Source organism: Idiotropiscis lumnitzeri, unplaced genomic scaffold, assembly GCF_059441095.1.
Source record: "Idiotropiscis lumnitzeri isolate Australia: NSW breed Sydney's pygmy pipehorse unplaced genomic scaffold, RoL_Ilum_1.0 HiC_scaffold_266, whole genome shotgun sequence".
In the NCBI taxonomy this organism is placed as follows: Eukaryota; Metazoa; Chordata; class Actinopteri; order Syngnathiformes; family Syngnathidae; genus Idiotropiscis; species Idiotropiscis lumnitzeri.
Genome location: NW_028283804.1, coordinates 1 through 17,300, shown reverse-complemented (window position 1 = coordinate 17,300; position 17,300 = coordinate 1). Strand labels below are relative to the sequence as shown.

Here is a 17,300-nt window from a genome sequence, read left to right as displayed (position 1 = left end):
TTCGTGAAAAGTTGTGGGAGTGGCATTGCACTGTTCAGCAATAAAACAAAGCTGATTATGAGGTTCTAAATATGAACGACAACTCGTAAAACTTTACACACACATCAGGCCGAGCAAATTTATCAATATTTTATACGTTAGTTGTGCAGCTTTTTTGAAATGGCTCGCCATGGCCCTCGAGAAATGTTAAAAAAAAGCAGCTCTGGTTGAGTGTTTCACCTCGCTTTTTGTAAATTTTATGGAGTACAGTGAACCCTCGGTTATTGCGGTTAATGGGGACCGAGACCACCCGCGAAAACTGAAAATCCGCGAAGTAGCGGCGCACCTTCAAAAATGCTTAAAAAAAATATACAATATATATAATAAATATATAAATATATATATATATATATATATATATATATATATACGGGGAGAGAGAGAGTGAAATTCATGTTATAACAAAAAAAACAAATTATTATTAAAACGTATTATTTTTTTATTCCCCAGCCATTCTTTTTGTATTTATTTAATTACTCCGACTTTTACCTGCTGGTACGCCGTCCGGTGTGCCCTGTGAAATGAAAGGTGGCATTCTTTATTTATTTATTCATTTATACATTCATAACTGACAGCCTCGCGCTCCGCTCGTGCCCGGGCAGAAGAGGTGCTCCAATTTGGCTTAACTGTGACACACGCCCGTCCTCCTCCCCCGGAGCTTCCATTCGGTTAAACTTAGGGGCCGCTTGGCACCGCCCGTGCCCGGGGAAGGTGCTCCTCTTCGGCTTACTGTGACGCGAGCATGCCCTCCTCCTCCGGAGCTTCCATTCGGTTAAACTTAGGGGCCGCTTGGCACTGCCCGTGCCCGGGGAAGGTGCTCCTCTACGGCTTAACTGCCACGCACGCTGGCCGGAGCTCTGGTACGGTCCGAACCGCGCGAAACGTCGCCACCGATCGTGTCCGGGGGAACGTGCTCTTCTTCGTCCACTCTCCTCTTCGCCCACGCTCTTCTTCGGCGCACGCCGGCCGTCTAACCGCTCCAGCGCCCCGTCGTGCCGCTCGGCGAAACTACAATGCGCCCGAATATTTTTTAGACCCGCGAAGCACTGAACCCGCGAAAGGTGAACCGCGAAGTAGCGAGGGTTCACTGTATGTATAAGACCAAGACCTACAAAAAAGTCTCTTGGAGCAATGAGCTAGGTTTTACAGGAAGTCGGCCATTTTGAATTTACTTAAAAGGGGGCGGGTCACCACAATGGACTTTGTGTAGAAATTATTATTGGGGCCCGAGCAGCGACCGCGGCGAGGTCCCTATTGTTTTTGTAGAAAATATTATTACTTTTATTATTATTATTATTATTATTATTAGGGCCTGAGCAGCGACCGCTGCGAAGTCCCTATTGTTTTTGTTGAAATTATTATTATTATTATTTTTCCGATTGTTCGATCGCATTTTTGACCCCTGAAACATGCACAAAAACTCACCAAACTTGGCAGTCTCATCGGGCATGGCGAAAATTTGATATTTTAACGTCTAATATGAACAGGAAGTGAGTTATGAATTTTTGAAAGTCCGACTTTTGCCCTTTTTTGCATGTTTACAGGGGTCATTCTTTTGCACCCTGATCCTAAAGGCTTCATCTGATTGCCTTAAAATTCTGTCTGTAGCATCTGAAGACCTGGCACAAACACTGGGGCTAAAATTTTTTGTTTCCGAAATACTATATGACGGGGGCGGGGCATCAAAGTTTTCACTTAAGATTTCCTTCGCCGCAATGGACAAAATGCTTAATAACTCTCCTGCACATGCTGCTAAAAATCCAAAACTTCACATGTACATAAAGAGTCTGTACCTGAAGACATCTATATGTTTATATTCAGTTATACACCTTGCGCCAATCAATATCATTTTTTACATTTTGACGTACTGCACGGTGCCCTTTTAACGAATCTGATTGAAAATTGGCTAGAAAAGACTCAAGACATTGATCTTACTCTATCCCTATTTTTGTGACTTTCCTTCGAAGGGCGTGGCTATTACGGTGCCGCAGAGTCTGATTATTCTCCGTGGCAACAAAAGTTCCTGCAAAATGATTCAGATGATCCATCTTCTCGAAATTTTTCACATTTGAGGATATTCAGGCCCTGAAGACGGCTGCCAACTTATTTTTGATCGCAGTGGTAGCGCCACCAACTGGTTAAAACAAATACAAATCATTTTCGTTGATTTTTTTCTCCGGGCAGGTTAACAAAATCTACCTTACATTTGCTCGGATGAGTGTTTAGGCCTTGAGGATGTCACAATACGAAAGTCTTTCGCCTTCTTCAGAGTGTCACATGATGGTGTCTTGTGGCCCGTCTTTATCAGCTGATGTTCCATGAGGGCGTGACTTACCTGTCACAAGAATGAAGGCAAGTCACGCCCCCCGCTGTCCGTTCACTCCGCCAAAATGCTGCTCCAGGTGGTAGAGAGGATGAAGGCTCCCTTGTCTCTGTTCATGGTTTTTATGCCTCGCTTTCAGATCTCAATGGCCTCTCTGATCCAGCGCTGTTGTTTGTTCTCTTCGGTGCGGATGACCCTGCCCTTCTCCCGGTCCATGATGTGGTTTTCCCTTTTGCAGTGGTCAGTGATTGCTGATTTGTAATGTTCATGTTGTGCTTGTTCTTTTACTGCTCTGATTTTTCATTTTTTTGACAGGTAAGTCACACCCTCATGGAACATCAGCTGATAAAGACGGGTCTCAAGACACCATCATGCGACACTCTGAAGAAGGCGAAAGACTCGCCGAAACATGTCAGGTAAAAAATTAACCTAAAACATAATTGTCTGCTTTTAATGAATCAGTCAAATATCAATAATAAGAAGACAAAATGAACCTAATACAAATAAATGAATGCTTAATAACTCCCCTGCACATGCTCCTAAAAATCCAAACCTTCACCTGTAAATAAAACGTCCCGACCTGAAGACATCTTAATGTTATTATTTTGTTATACACACAGTGCCGCCAAGTGGAATCAAAAATTTGTTTTTATTTTAATTTTCACGTACTGCACGGTGCCCTTTTGACGAATCCGACTGAAAATTAGTCAGAAAAGACTCAAGACAATGATCTTACTCTCTGCCGAATTTTGTGACGTTTTGGCAAAAGGCGTGGCTATTAAGGTGCTGAAAAGTCCGATTGTACTCTGTGGCAACAAAAGCTCCGGCAACATGACTCAGATCATCCTATCTTCTCGAAGTTGTACACATTTGAGGATACTTCAGCCCTGAAGACATCTACCAACTTATTTTATATCGTAGTAGTAGCGCCACCAACTGGTAAAAGCTAATACAAGTTATTTTCTTGGATGTTTTTCTCCGTGCAACTCAACAAGGTCGCCCTCATATATGCTCGGATGACTGTTTCGGCCATGAGGATGTCACAATACGAAATTCGTGATTTTTCGTGAAAAGTTGTGGGAGTGGCATTGCACTGTTCGGCAATAAAACAAAGCTGATTATGAGGTTCTAAATATGAACGACAACTCGTAAAACTTTACACACACATCAGGCCGAGCAAATTTATCAATATTTTATACGTTAGTTGTGCAGCTTTTTTGAAATGGCTCGCCATGGCCCTCGAGAAATGTTAAAAAAAAGCAGCTCTGGTTGAGTGTTTCACCTCGCTTTTTGTAAATTTTATGGAGTACAGTGAACCCTCGGTTATCGCGGTTAATGGGGACCGAGACCACCCGCGAAAACTGAAAATCCGCGAAGTAGCGGCGCACCTTCAAAAATGCTTAAAAAAAATATACAATATATATAATAAATATATATATATATATATATATATATATATATATATATATATATACGGGGAGAGAGAGAGTGAAATTCATGTTATAACAAAAAAACCAAATTATTATTAAAACGTATTATTTTTTTATTCCCCAGCCATTCTTTTTGTATTTATTTAATTACTCCGACTTTTACCTGCTGGTACGCCGTCCGGTGTGCCCTGTGAAATGAAAGGTGGCATTCTTTATTTATTTATTCATTTATTCATTCATAACTGACAGCCTCGCGCTCCGCTCGTGCCCGGGCAGAAGAGGTGCTCCAATTTGGCTTAACTGTGACACACGCCCGTCCTCCTCCGTCCGGAGCTTCCATTCGGTTAAACTTAGGGGCCGCTTGGCACCGCCCGTGCCCGGGGAAGGTGCTCCTCTTCGGCTTACTGTGACGCGAGCATGCCCTCCTCCTCCGGAGCTTCCATTCGGTTAAACTTAGGGGCCGCTTGGAACCGCCCGTGCCCGGGGAAGGTGCTCCTCTTCGGCTTACTGTGACGCGAGCATGCCCTCCTCCTCCGGAGCTTCCATTCGGTTAAACTTAGGGGCCGCTTGGCACCGCCCGTGCCCGGGGAAGGTGCTCCTCTACGGCTTAACTGCCACGCACGCTGGCCGGAGCTCTGGTACGGTCCGAACCGCGCGAAACGTCGCCACCGATCGTGTCCGGGGGAACGTGCTCTTCTTCGTCCACTCTCCTCTTCGCCCACGCTCTTCTTCGGCGCACGCCGGCCGTCTAACCGCTCCAGCGCCCCGTCGTGCCGCTCGGCGAAACTACAATGCCCCCGAATATTTTTTAGACCCGCGAAGCACTGAACCTGCGAAAGGTGAACCGCGAAGTAGCGAGGGTTCACTGTATGTATAAGACCAAGACCTACAAAAAAGTCTCTTGGAGCAATGAGCTAGGTTTTACAGGAAGTCGGCCATTTTGAATTTACTTAAAAGGGGGCGGGTCACCACAATGGACTTTGTGTAGAAATTATTATTGGGGCCCGAGCAGCGACCGCGGCGAGGTCCCTATTGTTTTTGTAGAAAATATTATTACTTTTATTATTATTATTATTATTATTATTAGGGCCTGAGCAGCGACCGCTGCGAAGTCCCTATTGTTTTTGTAGAAATTATTATTATTATTTTTCCGATTGTTCGATCGCATTTTTGACCCCCGAAACATGCACAAAAACTCACCAAACCTGGCAGTCTCATCGGGCATGGCGAAAAATTTGATATTTTAACGTCTAATATGAACAGGAAGTGAGTTATGAATTTTTGAAAGTCCGACTTTTGCCCTTTTTTGCATGTTTACAGGGGTCATTCTTTTGCACCCTGATCCTAAAGGCTTCATCTGATTGCCTTAAAATTCTGTCTGTAGCATCTGAAGACCTGGGACAAACACTGGGGCTAAAATTTTTTGTTTCCGAAATACTATATGACGGGGGCGGGGCATCAAAGTTTTCACTTAAGATTTCCTTCGCCGCAATGGACAAAATGCTTAATAACTCTCCTGCACATGCTGCTAAAAATCCAAAACTTCACATGTACATAAAGAGTCTGTACCTGAAGACATCTATATGTTTATATTCAGTTATACACCTTGCGCCAATCAATATCATTTTTTACATTTTGACGTACTGCACGGTGCCCTTGTAACGAATCTGATTGAAAATTGGCTAGAAAAGACTCAAGACATTGATCTTACTCTATCCCTATTTTTGTGACTTTCCTTCGAAGGGCGTGGCTATTACGGTGCCGCAGAGTCTGATTATTCTCCGTGGCAACAAAAGTTCCTGCAAAATGATTCAGATGATCCATCTTCTCGAAATTTTTCACATTTGAGGATATTCAGGCCCTGAAGACGGCTGCCAACTTATTTTTGATCGCAGTGGTAGCGCCACCAACTGGTTAAAACAAATATAAATTATTTTCGTTGATGTTTTTCTCCGGGCATGTTAACAAAATCTACCTTATATTTGCTCGGATGAGTGTTTAGGCCTTGAGCATGTCACAATACGAAAGTCTTTCGCCTTCTTCAGAGTGTCACATGATGGTGTCTTGTGACCCGCCTTTATCAGCTGATGTTCCATGAGGGCGTGACTTACCTGTCACAAGAATGAAGGCAAGTCACGCCCCCCGCTGTCCGTTCACTCCGCCAAGATGCTGGTCCAGGTGGTAGAGAGGATGAAGGCTCCCTTTTCTCTGTTCATGGTTTTTATGCCTCGCTTGCAGATCTCAATGGCCTCTCTGATCCAGCGCTGTTGTTTGTTCTCTTCTGTGCGGATGACCCTGCCCTTCTCCCGGTCCATGATGTGGTTTTCCCTTTTGCAGTGGTCAGTGATTGCTGATTTGTAATGTTCATGTTGTGCTTGTTCTTTTACTGCTCTGATTTTTTTCATTTTTTTGACAGGTAAGTCACACCCTCATGGAACATCAGCTCAAGACACCATCATGCGACACTCTGAAGTAGGCGAAAGACTCGCCGAAACATGTCAGGTAAAAAATTAACCTAAAACATAATTGTCTGCTTTTAATGAATCAGTCAAATATCAATAATAAGAAGACAAAATGAACCTAATACAAATAAATGAATGCTTAATAACTCCCCTGCACATGCTCCTAAAAATCCAAACCTTCACCTGTAAATAAAACGTCCCGACCTGAAGACATCTTAATGTTATTATTTTGTTATACACACAGTGCCGCCAAGTGGAATCAAAAATTTGTTTTTATTTTAATTGTCACGTACTGCACGGTGCCCTTTCGACGAATCCGACTGAAAATTAGTCAGAAAAGACTCAAGACAATGATCTTACTCTCTGCCGAATTTTGTGACGTTTTGGCAAAAGGCGTGGCTATTACGGTGCTGAAAAGTCCGATTGTACTCTGTGGCAACAAAAGCTCCAGCAACATGACTCAGATGATCCTATCTTCTCGAAGTTGCACACATTTGAGGATACTTCAGCCCTGAAGACATCTACCAACTTATTTTTCATCGTAGTAGTAGCGCCCCCAACTGGTAAAAGCTAATACAAGTTATTTTCTTGGATGTTTTTCTCCGTGCAACTCAACAAGGTCGCCCTCATATATGCTCGGATGACTGTTTCGGCCATGAGGATGTCACAATACGAAATTCGTCCTTTTTCATGAAAAGTTGTGGGAGTGGCATTGCACTGTTCGGCAATAAAACAAAGCTGATTATGAGGTTCTAAATATGAACGACAACTCGTGAAACTTTACACACACATCAGGCCGAGCAAATTTATCAATATTTTATACGTTAGTTGTGCAGCTTTTTTTAAATGGCTCGCCATGGCCCTCGAGAAATGTTCAAAAAAGCAGCCCTGGTTGAGTGTTTCACCTCGCTTTTTGTAAATTTTATGGAGTACAGTGAACCCTCGGTTATCGCGGTTAATGGGGACCGAGACCACCCGCGAAAACTGAAAATCCGCGAAGTAGCGGCGCACCTTCAAAAATGCTTAAAAAAAATATATAATAAATATATAAATATATATATATATATATATATATATATATATATATATATATATATATATATATATATATATATATACGGGGGGAGAGAGAGAGAGAGAGAGTGAAATTCATGTTATAACAAAAAAAACAAATTATTATTAAAACTTATTATTTTTTTATTCCCCAACCATTCTTTTTGTATTTATTTAATTACTCCGACTTTTACCTGCTGGTACGCCGTCCGGTGTGCCCTGTGAAATGAAAGGTGGCATTCTTTATTTATTTATTCATTTATTCATTCATAACTGACAGCCTCGCGCTCCGCTTGTGCCCGGCAGAAGAGGTGCTCCAATTCGGCTTAACTGTGACACACGCCCGCCCTCCTCCCCCGGAGCTTCCATTCGGTTAAACTTAGGGGCCGCTTGGCACCGCCCGTGCCCGGGGAAGGTGCTCCTCTTCGGCTTACTGTGACGCGAGCATGCCCTCCTCCTCCGGAGCTTCCATTCGGTTAAACTTAGGGGCCGCTTGGAACCGCCCGTGCCCGGGGAAGGTGCTCCTCTTCGGCTTACTGTGACGCGAGCATGCCCTCCTCCTCCGGAGCTTCCATTCGGTTAAACTCAGGGGCCGCTTGGAACCGCCCGTGCCCGGGGAAGGTGCTCCTCTACGGCTTAACTGCCACGCACGCCGGCCGGAGCTCTGGTACGGTCCGAACCGCGCGAAACGTCGCCACCGATCGTGTCCGGGGGAACGTGCTCTTCTTCGTCCACTCTCCTCTTCGCCCACGCTCTTCTTCGGCGCACGCCGGCCGTCTAACCGCTCCAGCGCCCCGTCGTGCCGCTCGGCGAAACTACAATGCCCCCGAATATTTTTTAGACCCGCGAAGCACTGAACCCGCGAAAGGTGAACCTCGAAGTAGCGAGGGTTCACTGTATGTATAAGACCAAGACCTACAAAAAAGTCTCTTGGAGCAATGAGCTAGGTTTTACAGGAAGTCGGCCATTTTGAATTTACTTAAAAGGGGGCGGGTCTCCACAATGGACTTTGTGTAGAAATTATTATTGGGGCCCGAGCAGCGACCGCGGCGAGGTCCCTATTGTTTTTGTAGAAAATATTATTACTTTTATTATTATTATTATTATTATTATTATTATTATTAGGGCCTGAGCAGCGACCGCTGCGAAGTCCCTATTGTTTTTGTAGAAATTATTATTATTATTATTTTTCCGATTGTTCGATCGCATTTTTGACCCCCGAAACATGCACAAAAACTCACCAAACTTGGCAGTCTCATCGGGCATGGCGAAAAATTTGATATTTTTTAACGTCTAATATGAACAGGAAGTGAGTTATGAATTTTTGAAAGTCCGACTTTTGCCCTTTTTTGCATGTTTACAGGGGTCATTCTTTTGCACCCTGATCCTAAAGGCTTCATCTGATTGCCTTAAAGTTCTGTCTGGAGCATCTTAAGACCTGGGACAAACACTGGGGCTAAAATTTTTTGTTTCCGAAATACTATATGACGGGGGCGGGGCTTCAAAGTTTTCACTTAAGATTTCCTTCGCCGCAATGGACAAAATGCTTAATAACTCTCCTGCCCGTGCTGCTAAAAATCCAAAACTTCACATGTACATAAAGAGTCGGTACCTGAAGACATCTATATGTTTATATTCAGTTATACACCTTGCGCCAATCAATATAAATGTTTACATTTTGACGTACTGCACGGTGCCCTTTTAACGAATCCGACTGAAAATTGGCTAGAAAAGACTCAAGACATTGATCTTACTCTATCCCTATTTTTATGACTTTCCTTCAAAGGGCGTGGCTATTACGGTGCCGCAGAGTCTGATTATTCTCCGTGGCAACAAAAGTTCCTGCAAAATGATTCAGATGATCCATCTTCTGGAAATCTTTCACATTTGAGGATATTCAGGCCCTGAAGACGGCTGCCAACTTATTTTTGATCGCAGTGGTAGCGCCACCAACTGGTTAAAACAAATACAAATTATTTTCGTTGATGTTTTTCTCCGGGCAGGTTAACAAAATCTACCTTATATTTGCTCGGATGAGTGTTTAGGCCTTGAGCATGTCACAATACGAAAGTCTTTCGCCTTCTTCAGAGTGTCACATGATGGTGTCTTGTGACCCGTCTTTATCAGCTGATGTTCCATGAGGGCGTGACTTACCTGTCACAAGAATGAAGGCAAGTCACGCCCCCCGCTGTCCGTTCACTCCGCCAAGATGCTGGTCCAGGTGGTAGAGAGGATGAAGGCTCCCTTGTCTCTGTTCATGGTTTTTATGCCTCGCTTGCAGATCTCAATGGCCTCTCTGATCCAGCGCTGTTGTTTGTTCTCTTCTGTGCGGATGACCCTGCCCTTCTCCCGGTCCATGATGTGGTTTTCCCTTTTGCAGTGGTCAGTGATTGCTGATTTGTAATGTTCATGTTGTGCTTGTTCTTTTACTGCTCTGATTTTTTCATTTTTTTGACAGGTAAGTCACACCCTCATGGAACATCAGCTCAAGACACCATCATGCGACACTCTGAAGAAGGCGAAAGACTCGCCGAAACATGTCAGGTAAAAAATTAACCTAAAACATAATTGTCTGCTTTTAATGAATCAGTCAAATATCAATAATAAGAAGACAAAATGAACCTAATACAAATAAATGAATGCTTAATAACTCCCCTGCACATGCTCCTAAAAATCCAAACCTTCACCTGTAAATAAAACGTCCCGACCTGAAGACATCTTAATGTTATTATTTTGTTATACACACAGTGCCGCCAAGTGGAATCAAAAATTTGTTTTTATTTTAATTTTCACGTACTGCATGGTGCCCTTTTGACGAATCCGACTGAAAATTAGTCAGAAAAGACTTAAGACAATGATCTTACTCTCTGCCGAATTTTGTGACGTTTTGGCAAAAGGCGTGGCTATTAAGGTGCTGAAAAGTCCGATTGTACTCTGTGGCAACAAAAGCTCCGGCAACATGACTCAGATGATCCTATCTTCTCGAAGTTGTACACATTTGAGGATACTTCAGCCCTGAAGACATCTACCAACTTATTTTACATCGTAGTAGTAGCGCCACCAACTGGTAAAAGCTAATACAAGTTATTTTCTTGGATGTTTTTCTCCGTGCAACTCAACAAGGTCGCCCTCATATATGCTCGGATGACTGTTTCGGCCATGAGGATGTCACAATACGAAATTCGTGATTTTTCGTGAAAAGTTGTGGGAGTGGCATTGCACTGTTCAGCAATAAAACAAAGCTGATTATGAGGTTCTAAATATGAACGACAACTCGTAAAACTTTACACACACATCAGGCCGAGCAAATTTATCAATATTTTATACGTTAGTTGTGCAGCTTTTTTGAAATGGCTCGCCATGGCCCTCGAGAAATGTTAAAAAAAAGCAGCTCTGGTTGAGTGTTTCACCTCGCTTTTTGTAAATTTTATGGAGTACAGTGAACCCTCGGTTATCGCGGTTAATGGGGACCGAGACCACCCGCGAAAACTGAAAATCCGCGAAGTAGCGGCGCACCTTCAAAAATGCTTAAAAAAAATATACAATATATATAATAAATATATAAATATATATATATATATATATATATATATATATATATATATATACGGGGAGAGAGAGAGTGAAATTCATGTTATAACAAAAAAAACAAATTATTATTAAAACGTATTATTTTTTTATTCCCCAGCCATTCTTTTTGTATTTATTTAATTACTCCGACTTTTACCTGCTGGTACGCCGTCCGGTGTGCCCTGTGAAATGAAAGGTGGCATTCTTTATTTATTTATTCATTTATACATTCATAACTGACAGCCTCGCGCTCCGCTCGTGCCCGGGCAGAAGAGGTGCTCCAATTTGGCTTAACTGTGACACACGCCCGTCCTCCTCCCCCGGAGCTTCCATTCGGTTAAACTTAGGGGCCGCTTGGCACCGCCCGTGCCCGGGGAAGGTGCTCCTCTTCGGCTTACTGTGACGCGAGCATGCCCTCCTCCTCCGGAGCTTCCATTCGGTTAAACTTAGGGGCCGCTTGGAACCGCCCGTGCCCGGGGAAGGTGCTCCTCTTCGGCTTACTGTGACGCGAGCATGCCCTCCTCCTCCGGAGCTTCCATTCGGTTAAACTTAGGGGCCGCTTGGCACTGCCCGTGCCCGGGGAAGGTGCTCCTCTACGGCTTAACTGCCACGCACGCTGGCCGGAGCTCTGGTACGGTCCGAACCGCGCGAAACGTCGCCACCGATCGTGTCCGGGGGAACGTGCTCTTCTTCGTCCACTCTCCTCTTCGCCCACGCTCTTCTTCGGCGCACGCCGGCCGTCTAACCGCTCCAGCGCCCCGTCGTGCCGCTCGGCGAAACTACAATGCGCCCGAATATTTTTTAGACTCGCGAAGCACTGAACCCGCGAAAGGTGAACCGCGAAGTAGCGAGGGTTCACTGTATGTATAAGACCAAGACCTACAAAAAAGTCTCTTGGAGCAATGAGCTAGGTTTTACAGGAAGTCGGCCATTTTGAATTTACTTAAAAGGGGGCGGGTCACCACAATGGACTTTGTGTAGAAATTATTATTGGGGCCCGAGCAGCGACCGCGGCGAGGTCCCTATTGTTTTTGTAGAAAATATTATTACTTTTATTATTATTATTATTATTATTATTAGGGCCTGAGCAGCGACCGCTGCGAAGTCCCTATTGTTTTTGTTGAAATTATTATTATTATTATTTTTCCGATTGTTCGATCGCATTTTTGACCCCTGAAACATGCACAAAAACTCACCAAACTTGGCAGTCTCATCGGGCATGGCGAAAAATTTGATATTTTAACGTCTAATATGAACAGGAAGTGAGTTATGAATTTTTGAAAGTCCGACTTTTGCCCTTTTTTGCATGTTTACAGGGGTCATTCTTTTGCACCCTGATCCTAAAGGCTTCATCTGATTGCCTTAAAATTCTGTCTGTAGCATCTGAAGACCTGGCACAAACACTGGGGCTAAAATTTTTTGTTTCCGAAATACTATATGACGGGGGCGGGGCATCAAAGTTTTCACTTAAGATTTCCTTCGCCGCAATGGACAAAATGCTTAATAACTCTCCTGCACATGCTGCTAAAAATCCAAAACTTCACATGTACATAAAGAGTCTGTACCTGAAGACATCTATATGTTTATATTCAGTTATACACCTTGCGCCAATCAATATCATTTTTTACATTTTGACGTACTGCACGGTGCCCTTTTAACGAATCTGATTGAAAATTGGCTAGAAAAGACTCAAGACATTGATCTTACTCTATCCCTATTTTTGTGACTTTCCTTCGAAGGGCGTGGCTATTACGGTGCCGCAGAGTCTGATTATTCTCCGTGGCAACAAAAGTTCCTGCAAAATGATTCAGATGATCCATCTTCTCGAAATTTTTCACATTTGAGGATATTCAGGCCCTGAAGACGGCTGCCAACTTATTTTTGATCGCAGTGGTAGCGCCACCAACTGGTTAAAACAAATACAAATCATTTTCGTTGATTTTTTTCTCCGGGCAGGTTAACAAAATCTACCTTACATTTGCTCGGATGAGTGTTTAGGCCTTGAGGATGTCACAATACGAAAGTCTTTCGCCTTCTTCAGAGTGTCACATGATGGTGTCTTGTGGCCCGTCTTTATCAGCTGATGTTCCATGAGGGCGTGACTTACCTGTCACAAGAATGAAGGCAAGTCACGCCCCCCGCTGTCCGTTCACTCCGCCAAAATGCTGCTCCAGGTGGTAGAGAGGATGAAGGCTCCCTTGTCTCTGTTCATGGTTTTTATGCCTCGCTTGCAGATCTCAATGGCCTCTCTGATCCAGCGCTGTTGTTTGTTCTCTTCGGTGCGGATGACCCTGCCCTTCTCCCGGTCCATGATGTGGTTTTCCCTTTTGCAGTGGTCAGTGATTGCTGATTTGTAATGTTCATGTTGTGCTTGTTCTTTTACTGCTCTGATTTTTCATTTTTTTGACAGGTAAGTCACACCCTCATGGAACATCAGCTGATAAAGACGGGTCTCAAGACACCATCATGCGACACTCTGAAGAAGGCGAAAGACTCGCCGAAACATGTCAGGTAAAAAATTAACCTAAAACATAATTGTCTGCTTTTAATGAATCAGTCAAATATCAATAATAAGAAGACAAAATGAACCTAATACAAATAAATGAATGCTTAATAACTCCCCTGCACATGCTCCTAAAAATCCAAACCTTCACCTGTAAATAAAACGTCCCGACCTGAAGACATCTTAATGTTATTATTTTGTTATACACACAGTGCCGCCAAGTGGAATCAAAAATTTGTTTTTATTTTAATTTTCACGTACTGCACGGTGCCCTTTTGACGAATCCGACTGAAAATTAGTCAGAAAAGACTCAAGACAATGATCTTACTCTCTGCCGAATTTTGTGACGTTTTGGCAAAAGGCGTGGCTATTAAGGTGCTGAAAAGTCCGATTGTACTCTGTGGCAACAAAAGCTCCGGCAACATGACTCAGATCATCCTATCTTCTCGAAGTTGTACACATTTGAGGATACTTCAGCCCTGAAGACATCTACCAACTTATTTTATATCGTAGTAGTAGCGCCACCAACTGGTAAAAGCTAATACAAGTTATTTTCTTGGATGTTTTTCTCCGTGCAACTCAACAAGGTCGCCCTCATATATGCTCGGATGACTGTTTCGGCCATGAGGATGTCACAATACGAAATTCGTGATTTTTCGTGAAAAGTTGTGGGAGTGGCATTGCACTGTTCGGCAATAAAACAAAGCTGATTATGAGGTTCTAAATATGAACGACAACTCGTAAAACTTTACACACACATCAGGCCGAGCAAATTTATCAATATTTTATACGTTAGTTGTGCAGCTTTTTTGAAATGGCTCGCCATGGCCCTCGAGAAATGTTAAAAAAAAGCAGCTCTGGTTGAGTGTTTCACCTCGCTTTTTGTAAATTTTATGGAGTACAGTGAACCCTCGGTTTATCGCGGTTAATGGGGACCGAGACCACCCGCGAAAACTGAAAATCCGCGAAGTAGCGGCGCACCTTCAAAAATGCTTAAAAAAAAATATACAATATATATAATAAAATATATATATATATATATATATATATATATATATATATATATATACGGGGAGAGAGAGAGTGAAATTCATGTTATAACAAAAAAACCAAATTATTATTAAAACGTATTATTTTTTTATTCCCAGCCATTCTTTTTGTATTTATTTAATTACTCCGACTTTTACCTGCTGGTACGCCGTCCGGTGTGCCCTGTGAAATGAAAGGTGGCATTCTTTATTTATTTATTCATTTATTCATTCATAACTGACAGCCTCGCGCTCCGCTCGTGCCCGGGCAGAAGAGGTGCTCCAATTTGGCTTAACTGTGACACACGCCCGTCCTCCTCCGTCCGGAGCTTCCATTCGGTTAAACTTAGGGGCCGCTTGGCACCGCCCGTGCCCGGGGAAGGTTGCTCCTCTTCGGCTTACTGTGACGCGAGCATGCCCTCCTCCTCCGGAGCTTCCATTCGGTTAAACTTAGGGGCCGCTTGGAACCGCCCGTGCCCGGGGAAGGTGCTCCTCTTCGGCTTACTGTGACGCGAGCATGCCCTCCTCCTCCGGGAGCTTCCATTCGGTTAAACTTAGGGGCCGCTTGGCACCGCCCGTGCCCGGGGAAGGTGCTCCTCTACGGCTTAACTGCCACGCCTAGCCGGCCGCTGAGCTCTGGTACGGTCCGAACCGCGCGAAACGTCGCCACCGATCGGTGATCGTGATCGGTCGGCTCTTCTTCGTCCACTCTCCTCTTCGCCCCACGCTCTTCTTCGGCGCACGCCGGCCGTCTAACCGCTCCAGCGCCCCGTCGTGCCGCTCGGCGAAACTACAATGCCCCCGAATATTTTTTAGACCCGCGAAGCACTGAACCTGCGAAAGGTGAACCGCGAAGTAGCGAGGGTTCACTGTATGTATAAGACCAAGACCTACAAAAAAGTCTCTTGGAGCAATGAGCTAGGTTTTACAGGAAGTCGGCCATTTTGAATTTACTTAAAAGGGGGGCGGGTCACCACAATGGACTTTGTGTGTAGAAATTATTATTGGGGCTCCGAGCAGCGACCGCGGCGAGGTCCCTATTGTTTTTGTAGAAAATATTATTACTTTTATTATTATTATTATTATTATTATTAGGGGCCTGAGCAGCGACCGCTGCGAAGTCCCTATTGTTTTTGTAGAAATTATTATTATTATTTTTCCGATTGTTCGATCGCATTTTTGACCCCCGAAACATGCACAAAAACTCACCAAACCTGGCAGTCTCATCGGGCATGGCGAAAAATTTGATATTTTAACGTCTAATATGAACAGGAAGTGAGTTATGAATTTTTGAAAGTCCGACTTTTGCCCTTTTTTGCATGTTTACAGGGTCATTCTTTTGCACCCTGATCCTAAAGGCTTCATCTGATTGCCTTAAAATTCTGTCTGTAGCATCTGAAGACCTGGGACAAACACTGGGGCTAAAATTTTTTGTTTCCGAAATACTATATGACGGGGGCGGGGCATCAAAGTTTTCACTTAAGATTTCCTTCGCCGCAATGGACAAAATGCTTAATAACTCTCCTGCACATGCTGCTAAAAATCCAAAACTTCACATGTACATAAAGAGTCTGTACCTGAAGACATCTATATGTTTATATTCAGTTATACACCTTGCGCCAATCAATATCATTTTTTACATTTTGACGTACTGCACGGTGCCCTTGTAACGAATCTGATTGAAAATTGGCTAGAAAAGACTCAAGACATTGATCTTACTCTATCCCTATTTTTGTGACTTTCCTTCGAAGGGCGTGGCTATTACGGTGCCGCAGAGTCTGATTATTCTCCGTGGCAACAAAAGTTCCTGCAAAATGATTCAGATGATCCATCTTCTCCAAATTTTTCACATTTGAGGATATTCAGGCCCTGAAGACGGCTGCCAACTTATTTTTGATCGCAGTGGTAGCGCCACCAACTGGTTAAAACAAATATAAATTATTTTTCGTTGATGTTTTTCTCCGGGCATGTTAACAAAATCTACCTTATATTTGCTCGGATGAGTGTTTAGGCCTTGAGCATGTCACAATACGAAAGTCTTTCGCCTTCTTCAGAGTGTCACATGATGGTGTCTTGTGACCCGCCTTTATCAGCTGATGTTCCATGAGGGCGTGACTTACCTGTCACAAGAATGAAGGCAAGTCACGCCCCCCGCTGTCCGTTCACTCCGCCAAGATGCTGGTCCAGGTGGTAGAGAGGATGAAGGCTCCCTTGTCTCTGTTCATGGTTTTTATGCCTCGCTTGCAGATCTCAATGGCCTCTCTGATCCAGCGCTGTTGTTTGTTCTCTTCTGTGCGGATGACCCTGCCCTTCTCCCGGTCCATGATGTGGTTTTCCCTTTTGCAGTGGTCAGTGATTGCTGATTTGTAATGTTCATGTTGTGCTTGTTCTTTTACTGCTCTGATTTTTTTCATTTTTTTGACAGGTAAGTCACACCCTCATGGAACATCAGCTCAAGACACCATCATGCGACACTCTGAAGTAGGCGAAAGACTCCGCCGAAACATGTCAGGTAAAAAATTAACCTAAAACATAATTGTCTGCTTTTAATGAATCAGTCAAATATCAATAATAAGAAGACAAAATGAACCTAATACAAATAAATGAATGCTTAATAACTCCCCTGCACATGCTCCTAAAAATCCAAACCTTCACCTGTAAATAAAACGTCCCGACCTGAAGACATCTTAATGTTATTATTTTGTTATACACACAGTGCCGCCAAGTGGAATCAAAAATTTGTTTTTATTTTAATTGTCACGTACTGCACGGTGCCCTTTCGACGAATCCGACTGAAAATTAGTCAGAAAAGACTCAAGACAATGATCTTACTCTCTGCCGAATTTTGTGACGTTTTGGCAAAAGGCGTGGCTATTACGGTGCTGAAAAGTC

General features: G+C 43.6%; 1 long non-coding RNA gene across 3 annotated transcripts in view; it reads left to right on the top strand.

Moving 5' to 3' along the window:
* LOC148314577 (uncharacterized) overlaps positions 1–16,895 on the top strand; it is a 28,128-nt gene extending 11,233 nt beyond the window's left edge. For 2 of the 3 annotated variants that reach the window (XR_015841669.1, XR_015841667.1), the window contains 5 exons: positions 2,502–2,602; positions 6,209–6,294; positions 9,589–9,689; positions 9,766–9,851; positions 13,112–13,203. This is a non-coding gene — a long non-coding RNA (uncharacterized LOC148314577). Of the gene's footprint in view, positions 1–2,501; positions 2,603–6,208; positions 6,295–9,588; positions 9,690–9,765; positions 9,852–13,111; positions 13,204–16,655; positions 16,757–16,833 lie in introns of those variants that run through there. The other variant, XR_015841668.1, reaches the window with a different exon arrangement.
* The last annotated feature ends 405 nt before the right edge of the window (positions 16,896–17,300 follow it).